Source organism: Stenella coeruleoalba, assembly GCF_951394435.1.
Source record: "Stenella coeruleoalba genome assembly, chromosome: 10".
Classification (NCBI taxonomy): Eukaryota; Metazoa; Chordata; class Mammalia; order Artiodactyla; family Delphinidae; genus Stenella; species Stenella coeruleoalba.
In genome coordinates, this window is record NC_137156.1 from 84,220,710 (window position 1) to 84,245,347 (window position 24,638).

The 24,638-nt window shown below is 43.5% G+C and overlaps 1 protein-coding gene across 5 annotated transcripts in view; it reads right to left on the reverse strand.

Moving 5' to 3' along the window:
- The window catches only part of FRMD4B (FERM domain containing 4B), a 335,623-nt gene that overhangs the window by 307,046 nt on the left and 3,939 nt on the right, over positions 1 to 24,638 (reverse strand). For 3 of the 5 annotated variants that reach the window (XM_079933826.1, XM_079933821.1, XM_079933824.1), the window contains exon 1: positions 10,478 to 10,841. The exons of 1 other annotated variant lie outside the window; for it this stretch is intronic. The gene's annotated coding sequence lies outside the window, so the exon portion shown is untranslated. Of the gene's footprint in view, positions 1 to 10,477; positions 10,842 to 24,638 lie in introns of those variants that run through there. One more of the 5 variants, XM_079933827.1, reaches the window with a different exon arrangement.

A 24,638-nucleotide genomic window follows, 5' to 3' on the forward strand; every position in this document is an offset into this window, starting at 1 on the left:
AGAACAAACAAAACCCAAAGTTAGCAGAAAGAAAGAAATCATAAAGATCAGAGCAGAAATAAATGAAACAGAAACAAAGAAAACAATAGCAAAGATCAATAAAACTAAAAGCTGGTTCTTTGAGAAAATAAACAAAATTGATAAACCATTAGCCAGACTCATCAAGAAAAAGAGGGAGAGAACTCAAATCAATAAAATTAGAAATGAAAAAGGAGAAGTTACAACAGACACCACAGAAATACAAAGCATCCTAAGAGACTACTACAAGCAACTCTATGCCAATAAAATGGACAACCTGGAAGAAACGGACCAATTCTTAGAAAGGTATAACCTTCCAAGACTGAATCAGGAAGAACTAGAAAATATGAACAGATCAATCACAAGTAATGAAATTGAAACTGTGATTAAACATCTTCCAACAAACAAAAGTCCAGGACCAGATGGCTTCACAGGCAAATTCTATCAAACATTTAGAGAAGAGCTAACACGCATCCTTCTCAAACTCTTCCAAAAAATTGCGGAGGAAGGAGCATTCCCAAACTCTATGAGGCCACAAAAGACCCCAAATAGCCAAAGCAGTCTTGAAGGAAAAAAACGAAGCTGGAAGAATCAGACTCCCTGACTTCAGACTATACTACAAAGTTACAGTAATCAAGACAATATGGTACTGGCACAAAAACAGAAACATAGATGAATGGAACAAGATAGAAAGCCCAGAGATAAATCCACACACTTATGGTCAACTAATCTATGACAAAGGAGGCAAGGATATACTATGGAGAAAAGACAGTCTCTTCAATAAGTGGTGCTGGGAAAACTGGATAGCTACATGTAAAAGAATAAAATTAGAACACTCCCTAACACCATATACAAAAATAAACTCAAAATGGATTAGAGACCTAAATGTAAGACCGCACACTATAAAACTCTTAGGGGAAAACATAGGAAGAACACTCTTTGACATAAATCACAGCAAGATCTTTTTTGATCCACCTCCTAGAGTAATGGAAATAAAAACAAAAATAAACAAATGGGGCCTAATGAAACTTCAAAGCTTTCGCACAGCAAAGGAAACCATAAACAAAACGAAAAGACAGCCCTCAGAATGGGAGAAAATATTTGCAAACGAATCAACAGACAAAGGATTAATCTCCAAAATATATAAATAGCTCATGCAGCTCAATATTAAAAAAACAAACAACCCAATCCAAAAATGTGCAGAAGGCCTAAATAGACATTTCTCCAAAGACATACAGATAGCCAAGCAGCACATGGAAAGCTGCTCAACATCACTAATTATTAGAGAAATGCAAATCAAAACTACAATGAGGTATCACCTCACACCATTTAGAATGGGCATCATCAGAAAATCTACAAACAACAAATGCTGGAGAGGGTGTGGAGAAAAGGGAACCCTCTTGCACTGTTGGTGGGAATGTAAATTGATACAGCCACTATGCAGGACAGTATGGAGGTTCCTTAAAACACTAAAAATGTAATTACCATATGATCCAGCAATCCCACTACTGGGCATATACCCAGAGAAAACCATAATTCAAAAAGACACATGCACCCCCAATGTTCAATGCAGCACTATTTACAATAGCCAGGTCACAGAAGCAACCTAAATGCCCATCAACAGCTGAATGCATAAAGAAGATGTGGTACATATATACAATGGAATATTACTCAGCGATAAAAAGGAAGGGAATTGGGTCATTTGTTGAGACGTGGAAGGATCTAGAGACTGTCATACAGAGTGAAGTAAGTCAGAAAGAGAAAAACAAATACCATATATTAACGCATGTATGTGGAACCTAAAAAATGGTACAGATGAACTAGTTTGCAGGGCAGAAGTTGAGACACAGATGTAGAGAACAAATGTATGGACACCAATCGGGGAAAGCGGCCGGGGGGTGGTGGGCATGGTGGGATGAATTGGGCGACTGGGATTGACATGTATACACTGATGTGTATAAAATGGATAACTAATAAGAACCTGCCGTATAAAAAAATTAATAAAATTAAATTTAAAAATTTAAAAAAAAATAATGCCATTTGCAGCGACATGGATGGACCTAGAGATTGTCATACTGAGTGAAATATCAGACAGAAAACGACAAATATCTTATGATATTGCTTATACGTGGAATCTAAAAAAATGGTAAAAATGAACTTACAAAACAGAAATAGCATCACAGATGTAGAGAACAAATTTATGGTTACCAAGGGGGATACTGGAAGATTGGGATTAACATATATACAGACTACTATATATAAAAAGAGATAACTAATAAGAACCTACTGTACAGCACAGGGAACTCTACTCAGTACTCCGTAATGATATGGGAAAAGAATTTTAAAAAGAGTGGATATATGTATAACTGTTTCACTTTGTTGTACAGCAGAAACTAATACATCGTAAATCAACTATACGTCAATAAAAATTAATTTTAAAAAATAAGTTTGTGCTGTGTTAAGGCACTAAATTTGTGGTCATTTGCTGACAGCAGCAATCAGAAACTAATACAATGTCTACTAGACAGAACTCATTTGGATATTACCAGTTTTCAACAAGTTAACATTTAATTTTACATAATCTGGGCTCTAATCACTAGTTAATCATGAATTAAGGTTACCTTCATCTGGAGAGTTGGATGACCCCTGGGAGTACTTGATTGAACAGTGCTCTGGTATCGTGTTGAAAAGACATACAGTGATCTTTTTGCTATATTTCCAAGTTTCAAATAACCTTTTTTAGCATCCATTCGCTCTGCCCATATTTTTTTCCAAAGCAATCACATACTTCCTTTCCTCTTCTCCCTAAAAATCTATTGACCAACCAAGTCTGCACATCAGCTGACATTGTTCCTGAAGCTAGAATCTGTGTGTATTTCTTGTCTTTTCAAGTAGCATACAATCCGTACAATAAACTCCCTTTGTTCCATTTTCCTCTGTGATGACTTACCCAGCCACTATACCCTGTAACAGGTTGATTTTTTCAGCCTAGCAACCTTGTGGACAAAAAGCAACAAATCACACACATAAATTTTAAAAATGGACATCATAAAGGCAGAGTTGAATAGAGGAAACAAATTCTAATGAAAATAGCATCAGGATCAGACATATGACCTGAATCCTTTCAAAGGGGAGGAAAACTACCTAACCACCAAATCTCATCCTAAGATAATGTCGTTTCAAACGCCTCGTTGCATGAAGACTCCAAAACTACCAAAGACCTCAAGTAATGGAGCAATGTACTCCTATATATTTGCAGTGACAATGGGCCTTCCAGAGCCTGCTGTAAAAGGAACTGGTTCTCCTGACTCCAACCTTCTGCTTTCAAATCCATCCTGCAGGCCCCACCTAGCCTTTTCTTCAGAAAACACTTTATCAGCTTCCTTTTGATTCCAGGGCAGGCTCTCAAACATTTCCATGACCCATCTGGCTCCACTCCAGTTGCCCATTTTAAAGAAACCTCAGTTGATCTAGTGCAATGGTTTTCATACTTAAGCTTTCACCAACAACACACAGATTGTGGGGTCCCAACCCTAGAGTTTCAGATTCTGCAGGTCAGGGGTTGGGCCCAAAGATTTGCATTTCTAGCAAGTTTCCAGTAAAGGCTGGTGCTCCTACTTGAGAGAGCACACTTTGAGAACCATCTCCTGACTCTGAGCTTGGACTGCTCCCTTCTGAAGCAAATTGAGAAGAATTAAGAAGCGGCCCCTTGCGAGAGGGGACTTTTGGGGTGATGAAAATGTTCCATATCTTGATTGACACATGGTTACACTGATGCATACACTTGTCAAACTCATCAAACTATCCACTTTCCACTTAAAATGGGTGTATTTCATTGTATGTAAATGATGCCTTAATAAAATTGATTTAAAACTTTTAAAATTAGTGGAATCATGTGCTCCTGTACATTTGCACTGACATCATCCAGTAACTATTTATTGTGTCCCTTCTCGGTGATAAGCATTCTGCTAAGTTTTAGGGATATAAGAGTCCTTAAGATGGGGATCTTGTCCTCAGATTTTTGTCAGTCTGATGGTGGATACGAGGAAGTATACTGCCAATTACAAGATTAGACAGTAAATGCTATAATAGGAGAAAGTCAAAGCCCCATGGAATGTTGCACTAGAAATGACAATTTCTATTCTTTTACTTAAAAAACTGCCTGGTCTATGGTCATTGCAGAGAACGTACCATGAGGTGCCATCTACCCTTCCATCCCCTGGGCCACAGGTGGCTGGAGCAAGGATGACCCCTGGTCCAAGCTGGATCAATCCACGATTGGGGATGGGGATTCTGAGGATAAGCCAGTTGGCTGTTGGAAGAGTCGAGTTTAGGATTGAGGGAGCCATGTGTAAGCAAAGGAGGGCAACTAAGGAGACTGGTGGGGAAACAAGAAATCAAACTTCTACAGATCTAGGAGGATGCTTGACAAGGCTCTGGTTCCTCTCAGACCTGGCTGTATGTACTCTTTGCAAAGAGCAATGGGAGACTCTCCTGGAGCAGTGGTTCTTAAAAATGGATGTGCACCAGAACCATCCAGGCAGCTTGTTTATGTGCCAAGTCCTCAGACTTCCGGTTGAGCAGGTGTAAGCAGGGTGCAGGGGCGTGTGCTTAGAACCAGCACCCTAGGGATCCGGAGGTAAGTAGTCTGCGGATTACATGCTGAGAAACACTACCCTACATTCATTTGTTTGTTTGGTTGTTTTTAACTTGAACTCTTTGAGTGGGGGTCTGGTTCTTAGAATCAAAAAGCTCTAAGACAGTGTATATTATTACCAGGTTTAGAAAGTTAAGGAAAGCCATCAAAGGGAGATCAGGGTCTTCAGGGATAAATGAGAATCAGTCAGGCTAAGTGTGTATGTGTGTATGGCTGGGACGGACAAAGGAAGGCGTTGTACAAAGGACATAAGTCAAAAGAGTGGCATATTTGGGGATCCAAAAGTCCCTCCATATGGCTTGTACTGTGTGTGTGTGTGTGTGTGTGACAGAGAGACAGACGGACAGAGAACACACTGCCCAACAACCAAAATTCTCTGTTGAGAAAGAGTTACCTCTTATTTCTTCCCACATGCAACCTTCTATTCCTTCCCATGCCTCAGGGCTCTTGTTGGCTTTTTGGCTGCCATCTTCTATATATTTTCCTTACCCAGACCCTTTTTCTCTCTGGTTAGCTTCTCTGACATTTGTAGAATCAAAACCCAACATTTTAAAGGAGCATTTAATGCTAAAGCCTACAGGGAAAGATCTTGGGGCTTTCTACCCTAGGGCTTGGCGTAAGAGCCTGGCAGAAGCACTCAGTGTGAGGCCTGAGTGAACCTGGAAATATGAGGCAGCTTACACCCACAAAGCAACCTTGCTCAAGGAGGGCAAGACCCGATGGAAAAATACTCTTTTCCTCCCACCAGGTAGAAAATTCTAAAGCGCATTTTGTATGGCATCTCAGAGAGTATCCCCAAGTGGGACTGAGGTGCAGTTGCCCGCTGGTGATGATGTGTCTTCGTCCTGGTGTGGACGAAGAATGTCACGTGCCATCTCAGCAGACAAAGGATGTTGCAGCCATCAAGCCACAAGCCACTGAAGCCGCCCCCGACTGTGCACCCTGAGCAGATTCAGGATGGAGAAAAACAGGATACTAGCCCTAGATAGTCAAGGTGCACGTCAATAAGCCCAGACGCTTGCATCTTCCCATACAAAGAAAAGTACCAAAGTCATTAACCTGAGATGTTTGTTTTTTTCTTTAATTAACAGTAATCTTTTGATGTTCTGACTACCTGGTTTTTGTTGCAAAAACTCCTAGATATTCTGGCCCCTCTCTTAGCTCTTTGGAATAGTCCCTCAGTGCTATCTGAGAGGCTGTCTCCCAGGATTCAAGCCCTCAGCAAATCCACCAATTCTCAACTTGTACGTTGTGTGTTTTTTTTCAGTCGACACTTGTTTAGAAAACCCCTGCCCCTTCTCCCTGAGATCTCCTCCAGGCACCCAAGTACTCATCTCCAGCTGTACTTTAGGGAGAGTAAACTACAGGCGCCCAAGTACTCATCTCCAGTTGTACTTTAGGGAGAAGCTCAATAATAATGATGAAAGAGAAAAATGAAAGGCAGAAAACTATAGAAAGGCTTATCAATCTCTCCTGGCCTTCCTTGGAATGTAAATGGTGCTTGTTTAGGCTTCCAGCACTCTCCTGTTTTCACATTGTTCTAGGTATTCCCAGAACACCCTTAGTTCTGTCTGGAGTGAGTGTCTATTTTATCCTGGGGAATCAGCACTTCCATGCTGTTGTGAATCAGATCACGTCACCTCTCTGCTTAACACTCCATTGGCTTCCCATTGTACTCAGAATAAAATACAAACGCTCAACCAACGTGGTGTACGAGGCCCTCCATGATTTAATCTCGCCTCACCACCCTCTCCCCTGCTCACTCTGCTCCAGCCATTTTCTATTCCTAAAACCTACCAGGCACATTCCTACTCCCGGGCCTTTGCACTAGCCACACCCTCTGCTAGGAATGCTCACCCCCCAGGCGTTCACATAACGGCTTCCTTCTCAGCCTTCTGGCTCAGATGAAACACAGACTCCAGAGACAGGCTTCCCTTCATTGCTAATTCGAAGGTACACTTCTTCCCCAAGTTGCACTCCCTCAGTCTTTATGGTCCCTCACACAATCACTGTAGGCACTCACTCAGTAAGTGTTTCCTGAATGAATGAATGATGAACCCTTTAGAAAGCTGTGAAGTCTGAACATGCTTAGTGGTACTTTAATTAATTCACTTATTAGCACATTAAAGGTTGCCTTCTCATCGTGTCATGATCCAGTGCAGGACAGCTAGGGGGAAGAAAGGAATTCTGTTTCCCGAAGTTGTCTGGGCATCGCAGGCTCCTTCCTTCCAGTGAGTCTGTCAATCCCAAGGACCTTAAGTTGGGCACCAGATCTTCTGTATCCAGAAAGCAAATGAGGGCGGGGGAGGTCGGGAAAGTAGTGGAGGCAGTTTTGTTTTGTTTTGTTTTGCGGTATGCGGGCCTCTCACTGTTGCGGCCTCTCCTGTTGCGGAGCACAGGCTCCGGACGTGCAGGCTCAGCGGCCATGGCTCACGGGCCCAGCCGCTCCGCGGCACGTGGGATCTTCCCGAACCGGGGCATGAACGCATGTCCCCTGCATCGGCAGGCGGACTCTCAACCACTGCACCACCAGGGAAGCCCCTGGAGGCAGTTTTTATGGACCAGACACAGTAACAGCATATAACACTTCTACCCTCATTGTACTGGTCAGAATCAGCCTCCTCCTCTCCTCCACCCTGATACTCCAGCTGAAGAGGCTGAGCAGTGTAATTTCTCTGTGTGCCACCCAGGAGGTAAAAGAAATGGGGTTTGGTGAAAACTGTCCATCAGCCTTCAGATGACATTGTTTGTAAATATGGGACTGGGTCAGTCTTCCCACTCAAGTACACATTTCCCGGCTGAAGCACCATGATGTCTACAGCTGCTGCGAAGATGCCAACTTGAGATGAAAACCGAAATAATTCCCTTCTCCCATCCCCATCTGTGGTCAACAACTCCACTCACAGAGCCTAACCAGAAGCCAGCTAATAATGGGCTGTGGCAAAGGTACAGCTTGTAGACATCTACCCCGCGTCACAGTTCAGAGGAGAGCAGGATACCCATCGGATATTTTTCTAAGGCCTTTTCCAAGGACCCTTCCTCTGAGGGAACAATCATCGGGAACCCATCCACGTATTCAGAAAAGCAAATACAAGAAGTGTTACAGTATTTGGAAAGAAAACTTTCTGACCATCCTGAAAGGCCATTAAACAAGTCAAAACAATCAGAGAGCAGTTAAGCACCCAAATGTTCAGCCCTAAGTGCAGAGGACAGAACGGTGGTATCATATGCTTATTTAGCTGGGAAGCTGGACTCTAGGCGTTTGCAAGAAGGATAAAGAAATTAATCCAGCCCCACAGGAAGATAAGAGAAGTAGCTATGCAGTTCTTTAGCATGGGGCTTTTAGTCTTGAAGGCTTTTGAAGTACGTAATGTAAAATGAGACCAAGGCTCATTCATACACATAAAGCCAGAATGGTGGGAAGGAGCTTTGGGCGGCACTCAGATATTCGGGTAGGGGAGCCGTTTCTGGCAGAAAATCTTCGACTGCCTTCCTGAACCCATGGCTTCTGCCTTCAAAGTCACAAAACAGTTGCTGACGCTCCAGCCATCATTTCTATGTTCTAGGCAGCAGGAGGGGGAGGAGGATGGAAAGGCAAAAGAGCAAGTCTCCCACCTGAGTCAGTTCCCACCTGGAGCTGAACATCCCACAGAACACTACTTAAACCTCACCGGCCAGCACGTGGTAACCCGGCCATATTTAATAGTGTGGGAGGCAGGGAAATGTAGTCTAATTTTATACCAAAGCACGCTACCACCTCAAATAAGACTGGGGTTCTTTACCCCGAGTGGAGGAAGTGGGTATCAGGTAGGCCACCAGCAGTTGGCGGGCACTGAAGATGTGGCTTCCCAGGTTAGTCAGGGGAAAGATTCAGTTCTCTCCTGACCAGCTGGTTCCCCACCCTTACCTCCTCCCTCACCCTTTGTGAGGGATCAGAAGGCACCACCCCAGGAAGCCTGTCCACTTCATCATAAGACATATCCTTTACCCAAGTTAAGTAAATGCCACCCACAAGGGCTTGACGGAACATATGGTTTCTGCTGACCTGCTCATTTGCCATGGTCACCCAGCCCCTTCAGAAATTGGCAAAACTAAGTCCAGACCTGAGAGCCAGCAGGTATAAAGTTACCAGCACTGCTTGAGTTGGTCAGCAACCACTCAGCATTGTGAATAATTAACAGTGATATGAATAACATCAAGAACCAACTTTCACTGATTGTTGACTATGTGGCAAGCACCGGGCCAGGCTTTTTACCCCGAGAGGCTCTCTGCCGAGAATTAAATCTGGTAATGCATGCCACAGTCGCAGAGGAGCTGTAGGCTAGTCTCTTACTCAACACCATCCCAGTAGTACGTGGCAGAGCTAAGATTAAACCCAGGTCTTCTGGCGCCAACCCTCATGATCTCTCCAGTAACTCTCAGCTGGCTGCGGCTAAGTCAGGTGTCAATACTTTAATATCAGTCACAACATAGGTTCTTGGTTAGAGCAGAGACCAAGCAAGAGTGGTATAGATTTGTTCTCTTTTGAGTCCAAGTCCAAGGAGAGAGTGGTCTAGCAGAGGGCAGGGGCTGGCAGCAGAGCTCTGCCCCACACAGAGGTAGAGGGACCCAAACCCCTTCCACCTTGATGTTCTACCCTGTCCTGGCGTTGGAGCAGGTCATCGAGAGGGCATGCTTGCTGGGTGACCCATGAGCTGGGCCCAGACAATGGGAGGCTCCTCAACACCCCTTCCATCCTTGGAATGTATATTCCACCCACCATTCCTGCACTCAGCCATTTCAAGGATGCAGGCTTGAAAGAATAATGTAAAAAAGGAAAGTAAGAAAAGATATCTTTACTCAAAGTTCTCACCAAGAGTTAATAATAACTGGGGCTTCCCTGGTGGCGCAGTGTTAAGAATCCACCTGCCAATGCAGGGGACACAAGTTCGAGCCCTGGTCCGGGAAGATCCCACATGCCGCGGAGCAACTAAGCCCATTCACCACAACTACGGAGCCTGTGCTCTAGAGCCCGCGAGCCACAACTACAGAGCCTGTGAGCCACAACTACTGAAGCCCTCAGGCCTAGAGCCCGTGCTCCCCAACAAGAGAAGCCACCTCAGTGAGAAGCCTACACACTGGGACAAAGAGCAGCCCCCGCTTGATGCAACTAGAGGAAGCCCGCGTGCAGCAACAAAGACTCAACACAGCCAAAAATAAATAAATAAAATAAATTTACAAAAAAAAAGAGCTAATAATAATTTTTTTGGGTCTGACAATGACCCATCAAGAAGTGAACTTTAAGAATGAAGTCTGTCGCTATCTTAACCTATTGTTTTACACACACTGAAGAGCCGGGAACGACCTCCCTCTCACCCTCCCTCAGAGCCCAAGTATGACTCTCTTTCCAGACCTTTTTCCAGGGATGGGACAGCAGAGATCAGAAAGGAGTACAGAGGCTATGTAGCCAGGGGCAAGGATGGTTGGAAGGGAAAAGGAGCAAGGATAAAGTGGGGATGTGCATATGCAGGGAGAGAGTGGGTGGAGGAAAAAAATAATATTTATTTGCTATATAGAAAAAGTCCCATTGCCGGTTTGGGATACATACAGATATATAGATATACAGATACATAGATATAGATATATATACATGTGTGTAAAGATATATAGGTAGTATCACAAAATCTTCGGCACAAGGTCACAAAGCAAAATTGGCCACACCCTTGTCGTACCTTCATTTACAAAAATCTGACGCGTCTTCCTGGGTTTTTCTTTTTAAAAGATAAAGAGAAGGAGGACCATGGAAACTATTAGAACTGCCACCTACCAGTCTGGAGTCATCTGCCTCTTTCTTCCGTCTCTCCTTGCCCTCCGCGTACAAAGGCCAGTTTCGGGTTTCACCTGGGGACCCCCCGAGGTTGTAAATCAACACCTGGAATACTGCCCTCACCCCCATTATTGACAAGGGCTCACCACTGCCTCCTTGTTCCAGCTCAAGGGAAGGAGGCAAGAACAAGAAGGTGTTTCCTTCCATTGGGAACAACTCATAAGCTTGCATAAATCACTTCCTCTCCCATTCATGTAGGCGGAGCTTGGTCACGTGGCCACACCAGACACAAGGGAAGCTGGGAAATGTAGTCCCTGTCTTGGCAGCCATGTGCCCAGAGAAAACCCAAAGGATGGGGGTTATTACTTAAAAAAAGGAAGGGAAATGGGCTTGGGGGACGAAAAGCAGTCTCTGCCACATTTCATGACTGCATCACATGAAGAGAGGAACAATCTGGTTTCTTTGGTTCAGATGGAAAGGTGGGCACTACCCCACCAAGACCACACAAAATGGAGAACTTCCATAATGGGTGGGTAGGAAGGAAGAGAGACACTGGAAACTATAACTGCTATAGTACTCAATAGTTATATCCTGGAAGAAAAAGTGACCGTAAGATGTGGCAGGAAAACGAGCTGTTATCTTCTTTAGAAAAACAAAAAAGTTCTTGCTAATCATGTCAGCCCAGCTACATTTATCCCTCCTTGCTCTTAGCTCACAATCCTTTTTGGAACTCCCTTCCCCTGAGCACAAAGGGTGGGTAAACTTTGGGTTCTGGACACAGGAGGTTTCTCGGTCTTCGTGCCAAAGCACCCAGTCTGGCTCCTCCCTCTGCACCCAGACTCCAAGGCGGCAAGTGTTTCGATGGACCTCAGGTGGAGGGACCCACTTCTGAAAGGTCCAAAGTGGAGGGCTGGGCAGGCCTGGAATTTATTAGAAGTTCATGATTAATACACGCAGGCTGACCCCATGCAGGTCTTAATATGGGTTCCTGGGAACAATTCTAGGTCAAGCAATGATTCACAAGACTCATGCTAAGCCTTCAAAAGTCCCTTTACTGTCAATTTACGTAATCATGGTAAACCCTCCATAAATGGTGGCCCTAAGCCTGCCACTGTGCATACTGTCTCCATTTCTAATAACCACTGTAGTAGGTGCTGTATGTGCTGCTTCCACAGCCCCTTCTCTTTACCATTTCAAGACACACTGGCCTTTTCCAACTGCCAGACCTGCATTTCTTTGCCAAGAGCTTTCCTGGACTCACAGTCCTCCTTTGCCAAGCACAGGATACCAGGGAAACACCTAGGAATAAATACTTCACCTCCCAGAAGGAGCCCTCAATTAATGACTCTTGGGAGCTGGAGTGTAAATACCCCAGCTCCCTCACCCCTCAGATGGGATCATTCTAAGGCACATGCACTATGCTGGTTCCTGAGTCTCTCCAGTGGGATGGCGCACTACTGGCCCACTGTGGTAGTTAAACTGCTAACACTTGTTTTGGGCGGCCTTCCACTCCTTATCTCATTTCCTGATTTCTCTACTGGTGTTTCCTGCACTTCCCAAATAAACTACTTGCAGTCTATCTTAGGATATGCTTCTGGATGAACCCAAATAAGACCACCAGCATGAGGAGTAAGTTATGATCCCCATGGGGAGAACAGGCTGGCAGAGGCTCAGGAGACAGCCTGAACCAGATGTGAATTTTGGCTTCATCCCTGAGCAGCTGAGTAATGCTGGGAAAATTATTTGACTGTTTGGTGCCTCCATTTCCTCATCTGTAAAACGGGGCAACCTCGCAGGACCGTAAACTCTCAAATGAAACAATTCCTCTAATGCCTACAATGACCCTAATATATAGCAAACACTCAACAAAAGTAAGCTTTCCTTCCTTCTTATCTCCATTTTATAAGTGAGAAAACGGAGGCTCAGTAAGGTTTCCTGACCTTCACAAGGTAATCATGCAGTTAGGTGACAGATCCTGGATTCAAACACGTATCTTTCTGCCTCCAGATCTACTTAGAACTTTCCCACTAACCCTCACATATCAACTTCACCGTCAAAGTTACCTCATTTGATACATAAAATCATTTTAACCTTCAAATTCCCAGGTCTTCCTTTCACTTTGTGTTGTGCAGACAACACATCTGGATTCTGATTTACAGAGATTCCCAGATCTTGGTGCATTCACACTCTCTGCTGTTTATGTCCTCAGACTGGGGCATGACTGTCCCTCTCTCTCATTCAGCTGTGACACACTCGTCTAATTTGGGTGCAAAGATCTTCACAAGTTCATCTCTGATTAAAACACAATGTTACTAGGGGCTTCCCTGGTGGCACAGTGGTTGAGAGTCCGCCTGCCGATGCAGGGGACACAGGTCCGTGCCCTGGTCCGGGAAGATCCCACATGCCGCGGAGCGGCTGGGCCCGTGAGCCATGGCCGCTGAGCCTGCGCGACTGGAGCCTGTGCTCCACAACAGGAGAGGCCACGAGCAGTGAGAGGCCCACGTACCGCAAAAAAAAAAAAAAAACAAAAAAAGCATACAATGTTACTAAAAATAGATGAACACCCAGGAGAGGAAAGATGAGAGAGAACCCAGGGCAGAGCAAATGCACATGTAAGTGGTTTCCCCTTGGACACAGGTGAGGTGACTTTTCCAAGTGCCCTTTCACCCCCGAAGAGAGAACCCAGAGCTTCAAATGTGGGGAGCACGCCTGCTGAGCCCCTGCTTGACTGAGTAGAGGCTGTGAAAAGGAAGAAGTACAGAATGTTTCCAAATCCATTCCCTTAACTAACAGTGTTCTGTGACCCCACAGCCAGCCAAGTCCAAACGGCAAGCAGAGGTACAGACAAAAAGCAAAACCAAAGTCACGCTCTTAAACTCACTCCAATTTTTAGTTAGAAATCTAGACACAGCTGTTTTATTTTAGCATACATTTAAGTTTGGGGTCATTTTTAAAATATAATTTTCTTTTGAAATATATATGTATTGGAGGGACATCATCTTTCAGAGGTTAGACTTTGAAAGGTCCTGTGTGTGACCTGCATCTAAAATAGGGTGACCAACTCATCTCGGTTTGCCCAGGACCTTCCCAGTTTTAGTACAAAGAGTCCCTCATCCCACGAAATTTCGCAGCCCTAGACAAACGGGGATGGTTGGTCACCCAATAAGAAAACAAATTTGACTCTCAAATTGCCTCTTTTAAAATACAAGTCTCCTCAGGCAGGTTAAAACAATTCACCAATCACAATCTAGAGATGTGGATTGCTTCTCACAAAATACCCCATCAAATAGTCCCATTTTAAGGATCCTCTATTGCAGGAATCACAAATTCAGATACCCATAGAGGCAAGGCTGAAACTACGGGTAATCATGAGTCAAATCCATCTCACTAATCAAGGTCGTTATAGTTGTTGCTAGCAAAGACTTGCATGTCTTCCTAGCAGTATGTAACCTAAACAATAAGATGTTTGCCAGGGCTGTTTTCCAGGAACTTGGAGTCACCTGTGTCTAGTTTAAGCTGAGCCAGTTAAGACTGGATTAGGACCACATACCCTCCAATTAGGCATGTGCTAGTGTCCTTTTGGTGACCCTTTGTTTTTCCAATCACCTTCTCCCACACTCCCCGCACCTCAGACTGCCCTGCCCTGCCACTTTATTCTTTTTTTTTTTTTTTTTTTTTGCGGTACGCGGGCCTCTCACTGTTGTGGCCTCTCCCGTTGCGGAGCACAGGCTCCGTACGCGCAGGCTCAGTGCCCATGGCTCACGGGCCCAGCCGCTCCGCGGCACGTGGGATCTTCCCGGACCTGGGCACGAACCCGTGTCCCCTGCATCGGCAGGCGGACTCTCAACCACTGCGCCACCAGGGAAGCCCTGCCACTTTATTCTTCATCCCATAAATACCCTGAGCCTCCTGCCTTCGGGGAGGCGGATCTGACATTTGTTCTCCTATCTTCCCGTTTGGCTGCCTTAGAATAAACTCTCTTTGCTGCAAGGTGTCTCAGAGTTTTGGCTTGCTGAGAATTGGGCAAAAAAACCTGGTTTGGTAACAAGACTTCAATAAGTAAAGATCACTTGCATAAAAACTTTCTGTCTATTCTTTACTTACACAAGGAAATAAACTCCCCTTCTTCTAGAAATCCTCAGCCCATTCACTCCTTTACCTTCCCTCTTTTGAAGGACATGGGATGGACAACTGTTTCTCTACCCAAGAAAAACTGCCCAAGCCTGATGAAAAACAAGGGCAATTCTCATTTGGCCTCAGTGGCAGGGACTATGGTTTTCTTAGTCTGATTTCCTCTGGAAGCTGACCCTGGACAAGGGGTCAAATGTGGGGTGATTATCTGAGGTTTATCTGAGAGTTCATCCCTGGGAACAGCAGTGGGAGACTAGGGGAAATGAAACAAGAAAGGAAAGGTCATCAAAACAAAGTGTCCTATTAGATGTCGTATATATATTTACCATGGAATATTACTCAGCCATAAAAAAAGAATGAAATAATGCAGCAACATGGATGGACCTAGAGATTATCACACTAAGTGAAGTCAGACAGAGAAACACAAATATATGACTTAGCTGTGGAATCTTAAAAAATGATACAAATGAACTTATTTACAAAGCAGAAATAGACTAAAGGACACAGAAAACAAACTAATGGTTACCAAAGAAGAAAGGCAGGGAGGGATAAATTAGGAGTTTGGGATTAACAGATATACACTACTATATATAAAACAGATAGATAGAAAGGACCTACTATATAGCACAGGGAACTATACTCAGTATCTTGTAATAACCCATATTGGAAAAGAATCTGAAAAAGAATATATACATACATATATATGTAAGTATAAAGATAATCTGGAAAAGAATATATATATTTATAACTGAATCACTTTGCTATATACCTGAAACACTTAGATCAGCTCTACTTCAATTTTAAAATTAATTAATTAAAAGGTCCTATTAAATCAACTATCACCATAAGTGACCAGGGTTTAATGCCATGGGGAAACTCTAGGAAATGGTGCAGAATATTCACCTTAGTTATCCTACCAGATGGGCAAGGGAGCTGGAATGTCCAGATGCTAAACCCTTCATCACTGGAGAGACGGGTCTTAATTCCCCAGCACTTCCAAACCATCACTTCCACAGTCAGAGAAAGTCCTCAGACAAATGAATGCAGGCAGAGGTGGTGGGAAGTCAAGCTGGCTTGACCGAGAGGCCAAGGCCAGGGCCAGGGTACAGACTGGGCACGTACACCCTCTGCTACGGCAGTCCATAATAGAGCCCATGGGCCGCCATGCCCCAGCACCGGTCCACAGCTGTCAGGCAGGAATGCAACCAGTGTTGTTAGAGCTTCTGAATTTTTAACAAAAACCAGGAATCCTGAATTTTTGTGGAATCTCCTGATTCATAGTTGCTGATGATGATTTCAAATGTTTAAAAAACACTCTAGGAACTAATCAAATTCTCTGTAGGCAGAATGCAACCTGTGAGCAGCCAGCCTATATCCACTAATCAAGGTGAACCCCATTATTTCATGCATGCAGAAACCAAGGCCCTAAAGGGAAGTGACTTGTAAGACAAAGACTGTCTGTGGTGTGGAGCCCACTTCCCGTAACTCCCGGGCCACAGCCTTGTCTGACCCATTGAGCTGCCCTCACTAAGGCTTCACAAAGCCATCCTCTCCTGCCACACATCCATCCACCCGACGGGAACTATCACTGCCCTCCACTTCACTCAGAGCAAAGGAAGTCTCCGTTCTTTCCATCAACGTGTTATGGTATTTTAGCTCACTAGAAATTGGATTCATTGCGATTCTTAATTTCACAAAAAGTTATGTAGTGCTTCTCTTGTCCTGCGCATGGCTCTCAGTATCTTACAAACAATTCTCAAAGCAACCCTGAGAGGGAAGACTATTATTTTCCCAATCTTAAAGACAGAAAACTGAGAGGTTAAGATATTTGTTACACTAAGTTACAGTAGTTAGTGGTGAAGCCAGGAGACAAATCTAGGCATTGTCTCCAGAGTCCCTGGGCGAAGTCACTACTCTACATGGCCTCTGAACTCTCTACCTACTTTGGCTTTTAAAATACCCTGAGTGGTTCTTTCATCCATTATAACAGGAGTTGGCAAACGACAAGCCTGTGGGCCAACTCCTGCCCACAGCTTGTTTCTGTAAATAAAGTTTTATTGGAATAGAGCTTCATGCATCATTTTATGTTTTATCTGTGGCTATTCTTGCCCTGCAAAGACAGATTTGGGTAGCTGCAACCCAAATGGCCTGCAAAGCCTTATATATTTAGTACCTGGCCCTTCACAGAAAAAGTGTGCTGACCCCTGAGTTATAGACTTGCCAGGCATTCCTCTGATTGCAGGTTTCTTGGTTATGTCACTAAACCATAATGCAGCAAATCCTATAATCAATCTACCCAAAGCCTTAGCCCACATAGTAATGAATTCACAGGTTTGACTTCCCGAAACTGCACCTGTGCAGAAGATGCCTGGGAACCTCGCAATCAGCAGAAATATTCTCATAACCACACTCAAGGAAGAAGATACCAATAAATGCCCTGTAAAAGAGGCACACACCTCATCTTGGGCTCTTACCTGGGTGAAGGTTTTAAAAGCAGGAAGAGAGACAGAAATATGCAGAGAAGCGAAACAGAGGCAACTCTTGTATTACCTATCAACAGGCATCTCTCACTGAGAGATCCAGGTTCAAATCCCCACTCCACAACTCACTACTAGCTTCTTAAATCTCAATTTTCTCACCCATAAAATAGAAGGAATAATCCCATTTCTCAGGGGCGGGAGTGTTTGGCAGATTAGCCAAGACTATACTGAAGATAACATTCTTAGCACCCTGCCTGGGATTTGCTAACTACTCAGAGGAACCCTATTATTGGGAATAATGGCACCTACAAAAGAATAGAAATACGATATTATTTATGCAGAGGCTCTCAGCCCCACACAAGTCAGCTGTCAAAGAGTAACAGGATGATGGCAAGGAATGAAAAGTGATGTTCCAGGCAAAAAAGTAAAGAAGCAGGTGCCATGTTTCCATCAGAAACAGTTCAAGCAAAAAAATAATGTAGGTGGGCAGAGGTAAGCTTTAGTCACCTGGAGAAATCACTTTAGTGAAACAAATTTCTTATTCCTTGACAATACTATACAAATGAAACTGTAGGAGAAGTGGCGGAGGGGGGAGGAGGGAGGGGAGAGTTTGCATTGTATACTCTGAAAGAAGGCAAAGTTACATTTTCCCCTCTTATTATAGAGTGAAAGAATCTATCCAATAGCATGAACACTTGCTGACAAACTGTCAATTTTTAAATACCCTTTATCATTTTCACAGCTTTTCTCTGAAATCTAAAAAGGACCGATGATAGTTTTCCAGTACGCTTTTCCAAGTGTAATTAAGCTCAGTGCTAGAAAGTACATCAAGAACCACTCAAGACTTGAACTGTTCAAAGCAGCTGAATCATTGCAAAAGTGCTTTCTTACTCTTAATTTGTTTGAATCAAACTTTTGACTTCTAGTAAACTGGACAGCCCATTCTTTAGGAAGTGAAAGTACAGCTAGACTGGGCACAGGGAGGTATATAAAATAACACGCTTCTTTTTTTCTCTTCAAAATACAAATTGAATTAATTTAACACAGTTGGAGCAAATTACCATGATATGTCCTCAATTTGAGTCTTACGGCCCCGCTGGGACTGGGCTCTCTGTTCCCAGTCTAAGGGCACATGGTTTTCATTACCTAATCAGGAGCCTGCATTTCAAGTTGCATGTTTAAATGGATGCAATCAGTTCATTTGTGATTGCCTCAAATACCCTTAACCTTCCTGATTTATCAAAGAAGTCACACTATCTTAATGTTTTGAGATTTCTTTAAATACTGAAAGGTTACTTGATAGAACAAGTTACACCAAGGCTCATTTTTACTACACAGCAAGTAATTTTACTGAAATGTTCCACCAACACGCTACTGATAAAGAACCTCTTTTAAACGCATTTATTTATCTGAGACTTTTTAAAAATTATAGCTAATTTACAATATTACATTAGTTTCAGGTGTACAACATAGTAATTCAATATTTTTATAGATTATACTCCATTTAAAGTTATTATAAAATATTGACTAGGGAATTCCCTGGCAGTCCAGCAGTTAGAACTCCATGCTTTCATTGCCTAAGGCCCAGGTTCAATCCCTGGTGGGGGAACTAAGAACGTGCAAGCCGTGCGGGTGTCACCAAAAATAAAAAACAGGACTTCCCTGGTGGCCCAGTGGTTAAGAATCCGCCTGCCAATGCAGGGGACATGGGTTCGGGCCCTGGTCCAGGAAGATCCCACATGCCACAGAGCAAATAAGCCCGTGCACCACAACTACTGAGCCTGCGCTCTACAGCCCGGGAGCCACAACTACTGAGCCCGCGTGCCTAGAGCCCGTGCTCCTTAATAAAAGAAGCCACCGCCATGAGAAGCCCGCGCACGGCAGCGAAGAGTATCCCCTGCTCAACGCAACTAGAGAAAGCCCGCGCGCAGCAACGAAGACCCGGCCGCGATGAATCAATCAATCCATTTTAAGTTTTAGACATTTCTTTAAATAAATAAATAAAAACACAGTCCAAAAAAATATTGGCTATATTCCCTGGGCTGTACAATATATCCTTGTAGCTTATTTATTTTATACATAGCAGTTTTTATCTCTTAATCCCCTATGCCTATCTCGCCCCTCCCCCATCCTCTGCACATTAGTAATCACTAGTGTGTTCTCTGAGCCCTTTTTAAAAAAAGTTAAAGTGAGAACAGTGCAACGGCTGTGAATAAAGTGCAAATCTTTCATACGATTTGAAGGTCTGGGTGCACTTCTGGTGGTTCAGAGTGTAAAGATCACCCCCACTTGATAAATCCAGCAAGGTAATTAACACTGGCTAAGGTCAGTCTGCTGTTGAGTTGCGATCAGAACTCAGCTTTTCTGACTCTCCACCCAGGGTCACCGCACCCCTTTCTCCCCAGCTCCTCCTTCATCCGGCAGAGAACCCTGCCGGAGTAGTACACTTGGATGAACCAGGGCCAGAGCTGGCTCTGTGATTCGTGCCTCCCATTCAGGTCACATATGGTCCCCCTGCTCTTTTTCGAGGACTGAATTGATGGGATGGGCTCAGTCAGGTGCAACAAGGGAAGCCGGAAAACAATCCTCAGGCCTCATCCACTGTTGGGTTCCCTACCGCCGCTGTCGGCTGTCATAAGCTCCAGCTGGAACGTGGATGCTGGTATTCCAGAAAGACCTTTTGAATCAGGAAGGGCAGTGATGGGCCCTATGCTGTGGCAGAGGCATAATTATTTCCAATAACTGTCTCTCTAGGCTACCTGGTGATTTCCAAAGCGCCTTCTCATTGCAACAAAACATTCAGTGTTTATTTGCAGGAGCGAGGCGGGGGCGAGGGGGTTTTGAACTTATTTCTCATGGAAGGTCACAATGCTAAAAACTCCAGTCTGGTCATAGTTTATTCAGCACGGCAGAAAGGAATATAATCAACTTTGGCTGAGGGTTCCGGATCTGTTTTAGAGGGCAATATTCTTACCTGAAACAAGATAAGCCATTAGAATCTCCAGTGAGCTATGCTCTCTCTCGAGAGCTGAGCCTCTCACGCAGGCTGTAACTGTCGGGGATAACACAAAGCAGAGCCACTTGCAGTGTGATGTCCAAGAGCCACTTGCAGTGTGATGTCCAAGAGCACAGACTCGGTTGACTTTGAATTCCAGGTCTATCACTAACCAGATGTGTGATTTTGAGTAGTGATGCAGCCTCTCCAAGCCTCCGTTTTCACCTCTATAAAGTGTGAGCTACGGTGGTTCATGGTGGAAATGGAATGAAATACATACTGTCTGGAAAGCACTTGGCAAGTAGCTGGCACTCATAGGGACTCAACAAATGCAGACTATTACGACTGGGCAATGGGGCTTGTTCTTTAAAAAGGGAGGTTATCCTAAGGGAACGTTTCAGTGTACTGATCAGATTGTTCCTGAAATCTCCACTTTGCTGGCGAAGGCATTTTTTGGAGTCTTCCGTGGCCTGCTCATCAAGCCTGTCTGGTAACTCCCCACTTGCTGCTACACATCTTTCAGGCCAAAGTGAAACCCTACCCGCTCCTGCTACCCCACTGCAGCAACTCTGGGGCAGATCACCATCCCTGTACCTCTCTTTTGGTGTCGCACTTTCTCTGGATGGGGGAGTTTGCACTTTCTCTGGATGGGGGAGTTTACCACCCACGTTCATTCACATCTTCTCTCCCCAACTAGCTTAAGCTTCTGGACAACAGGATTCCCTTACATTTCTTTGTGGGTTTTTTTGTTGTTGTTTTTTTGTTTTGTAGTATAGTTGATGTAGTATATGTTACAGGTGTACAATATAGTGATCAACAATTTTTAAAAGTTATGCTCCATTTACAGTTACTATAAAATATTGGCTATATTCCCTGTGTCATGCAATATATCCTTGTAGCTTATTTATTTTACACCTAATAGTTTGTACCTCTTAATCCTCTCCCCTGTTTTGCCCTTTCATCCTTCTCTCTCCCCACTGGTAACCACTAATGTGTTCTCTATATCTGTGAGTCTGTTTCTTTTTTGTTATATTCACCAGTTTGTTTTATTTTTTTAGATTCTACGTATAAGTTATACAGTATTTGTCTTTCTCTCTCTGACTTATTTCACTTAGCATAATACCCCTCCAAGTCCATCCGTGTTGTTGGAAATAGCAAAATTTCACTTTTTATGACTGAGTAGTATTCCATTTTGTGTGTGTGTGTGTGTGTGTGTGTGTGTGTGTGTGGTCACATCTTTTTCCATTCATCTATTGATGGACATTTAGGTCACTTCCATATCTTGGTAATTGTAAATAATGCTGCTATGAACATTGGGATGCATGCATCTTTTCACATTAGTGTTTTTGTTTTTTCAGATATATACCCAGGAGTAGAATTGCTGGGTCATATGGTAATTTTATTTTTAGCTTTTTGAGAAACCTCCGTACTGTTTTCCACAGTAGCTGCACCAATTTACATTCCCACCAACAGTGTAGGAGTGTTCCCTTTTCTCCACATCCTTGCCAACATTTGTCATTTGAAGAGTTTTTGATGATAGCCACTGACAGGTGTGAGGTGATATCTCATTGTACCTTACATTTCTTTGAATCCTCCATGGCACCCAGCATATGTCCAAGAATCTTCTAGATTCTCTGATCCCTTCCTAGGCAAACTGGTCCATAGACCAGCACCATCAGCATCATCTGGGAGCTTGTTAGAAATGCAGAATCTCAGGCTTTGCCCCAGATTTACTGAATCAGTATCTGATTCCCAACTGATTCCTGTGCACAGAGTTGGACAGACATTGCTCTAGCCCACTATTTCCTGGACTTCAGTCATTCACATCTTCCCCTTCGTAGCTTTTGTCATTTTTCAATACTACCCACCTTATGTTTTACCTAATATATATTTTTAAGTGATTTTACATTGACACTGTGTCTTGCTAGCCTCATCTTAAGCAATAATATTGTCTGTTAATAGCTATTTGGCAAGGCCGAAAGAAATCTACTATTTAATAAAGTTTGAAGGTCTGAGGGAAAAAAAATTGGGGAGGGGGGTACACATTAAAATAAATAAATAATCACTAAAGTAAAATGATTCTCCATCTATCATCTAAAATTAACTCATATTCACCAGGGGTTCACCTCCGCCAGTAACACAGCACTAGACTTTTTGTAGCTGGATTAGAAGACATCTCCCCAACACCAGATCTAGCATTCCTGGTCCATGCCTGCTCCCACTCAGCGTGGTTGCTCTGTGAGATGGATGCATGTATCCTCAAAATATAGATGGTCGTGGGAGGCAGAAAACCTCGGTTCTGGCCCTATACCATCCCTAAATAACTTGCCAAGTCACATTCCATCTTTGGGGCTCATTTTTGAAGGTTAGTTGATCTCAAAGCTCCTTTCCAAGTCTAACAATATGACACAATAAATGAAAGCAGAGGCTCTGGGGTCAAAATGACTTGGGGTTGCAATTAAGCCTCTATTCCTTGCTAATTTCATTAAGTCTCAGTTTTCCTCATCTGTAAAATGGGAGTAATAACAACAAATGGCCTTAACACCCAGATCACAGGATTCGTAAGAATAAAGAAAACAATAGCTGAAAAATGCTTAGACTGAGATGTGGTACACATAGTGTTCGATAAAAAATATAGCTATTTCCACTTCTTCCTAGCCTCCACAAAGCTAGGAGAAAGTTAACATTTGCGGAATATTTAATATGTCGCAGGCACTGCATGAAACACTTATTTTATCCTCATAATCACCCAATGAGGTAGGAAATCTTATTCTCCCCATTTTAGAGATGAGGAAACTGAGGCACAAAAAAGGTTAAGCCACTTGTTCAAAGCCACACATTTAGTAAGTGGTGCAGTTGGATTTGAGGGCAGGTCATCTGACATGAGAGCCAACGTTTATAACCACAACCTATCCTTCTCTTCTGTAAAAGACTGGTCAACACACAGACTTTGCCAATTTGACAAATATTACATAATCTTGGCAGTGTAATTCCCAGCACAGGTGAGCAGCTCTTATTATCATTAGTTCTACTATTATTTACTTAGTCTTTATATCGGAACAAGTTGCTACCAGGCATCAGGAGTTTCACCCTTCAATTATGGTAAGAAGTTTATTTTTTTAACGCTTTAAAATTTTTTAAGTATAACATACATAAAAAGGTGAACAAAATATAAGTATACAGCTCCATAATTATCTCCAAGTGAAAAGCCATGTATCCATCGCTGTGCTGCCCCAGAAACTCCTAAACACTTTCCCTATCTCCCCTCCAAATGTAACCACTGTCCAGGGGTTCCTCAACCTCAGCACTATCTACATTTGGGGCTGGATAATTCTTTGTCGTGGGGACCATCCTGTGCATGGTTAAGATGTTTACCAGCAACCCTGGTCTCTACCCACTAGATTCCTTTAGCATCCTCCCGCAAGTGGCAACAACTAACAATTTCTCTTTACACTGACAAATGTGCCCAGAGGGGCAAAATCACCCCTGGTTGAGACCCACCACACTCATGATTTTTCGGCATTCACTTTTTTGCTTTCCTTTATAATATTTCTACCACTTGAGCACACATCCTTAGCTACCATTTAATCTTGTCTGGTGAGAGGAGTTCTTTATAATTTAATCTATTAAAAAGACCCCTCATCATGGCCCCCTAAAATAGCCTTTATAGGTGAAGTGACCATGTACTTTATTGTTCAAACTGGAGGTTCAGACATTAACCAGGACTGACCGGGGCAAGCCAGCATGATCACCTGACTTCCGGGGATCCCCTGCTGGGAGTAAACATTATCCTCACAGCCCCATACAATAGGGTCCCCTTCCCACTGGATAATTGTACCTAAAGTGACAGAGCACAATTAAAAGCAGCACATCCCCAGGGGCGAAGCAACACAGACACGGATAAATATCTCCAAAATGAAGAGCTGCAGAGCAGAGAACTCAATTCGCCTTGGCCCATAAGGAGGTGTACTCTTCAAATAATTTGCCTAAGACACTACTCTAAAGAACTACTTTCACCACATTTGCACAACACATTGATTAAAATAATTGCCTTCCAAGATTTGCACATAGATGCAAAAAAGAGACCTAGGGTCTACAGTGGGTTTTAAATCAATATATCTGCCTTTTTCCCTCAGTGTCACTGGAAGGTACAAAAACCACCATTAATTTGACCTGCTCTGCACTGTGATCTCCAAGTCCTGATATTGACCGTGGTAAAAGTGGCAGCTAAGGCTTTCCTTACACACATGAGAAATATTGATAACCTATGTGCCTGAATATAATTCCGTTCGTCCTCCATCATTTGGGGCATCAAAGAGCACAGAAATCAGCCTACACTGAGTCAGGCACTTGAAAATTGTGGTGAACTCTATTCAACTTCTCGGCATCCATTTGCCCCTTTTCCAGCAACTGTATTCATCTGGAGGTCCAGGCCTCCAGCGTCCATGGTCCATATGGCCTGGATAGGACTCCACCACTAGGGCGATGGGGTTTCCTCCAGTCAAGCCAATTGGGCTAATCAGAACTGGTGTTGAGACGTTTTGCTCAACA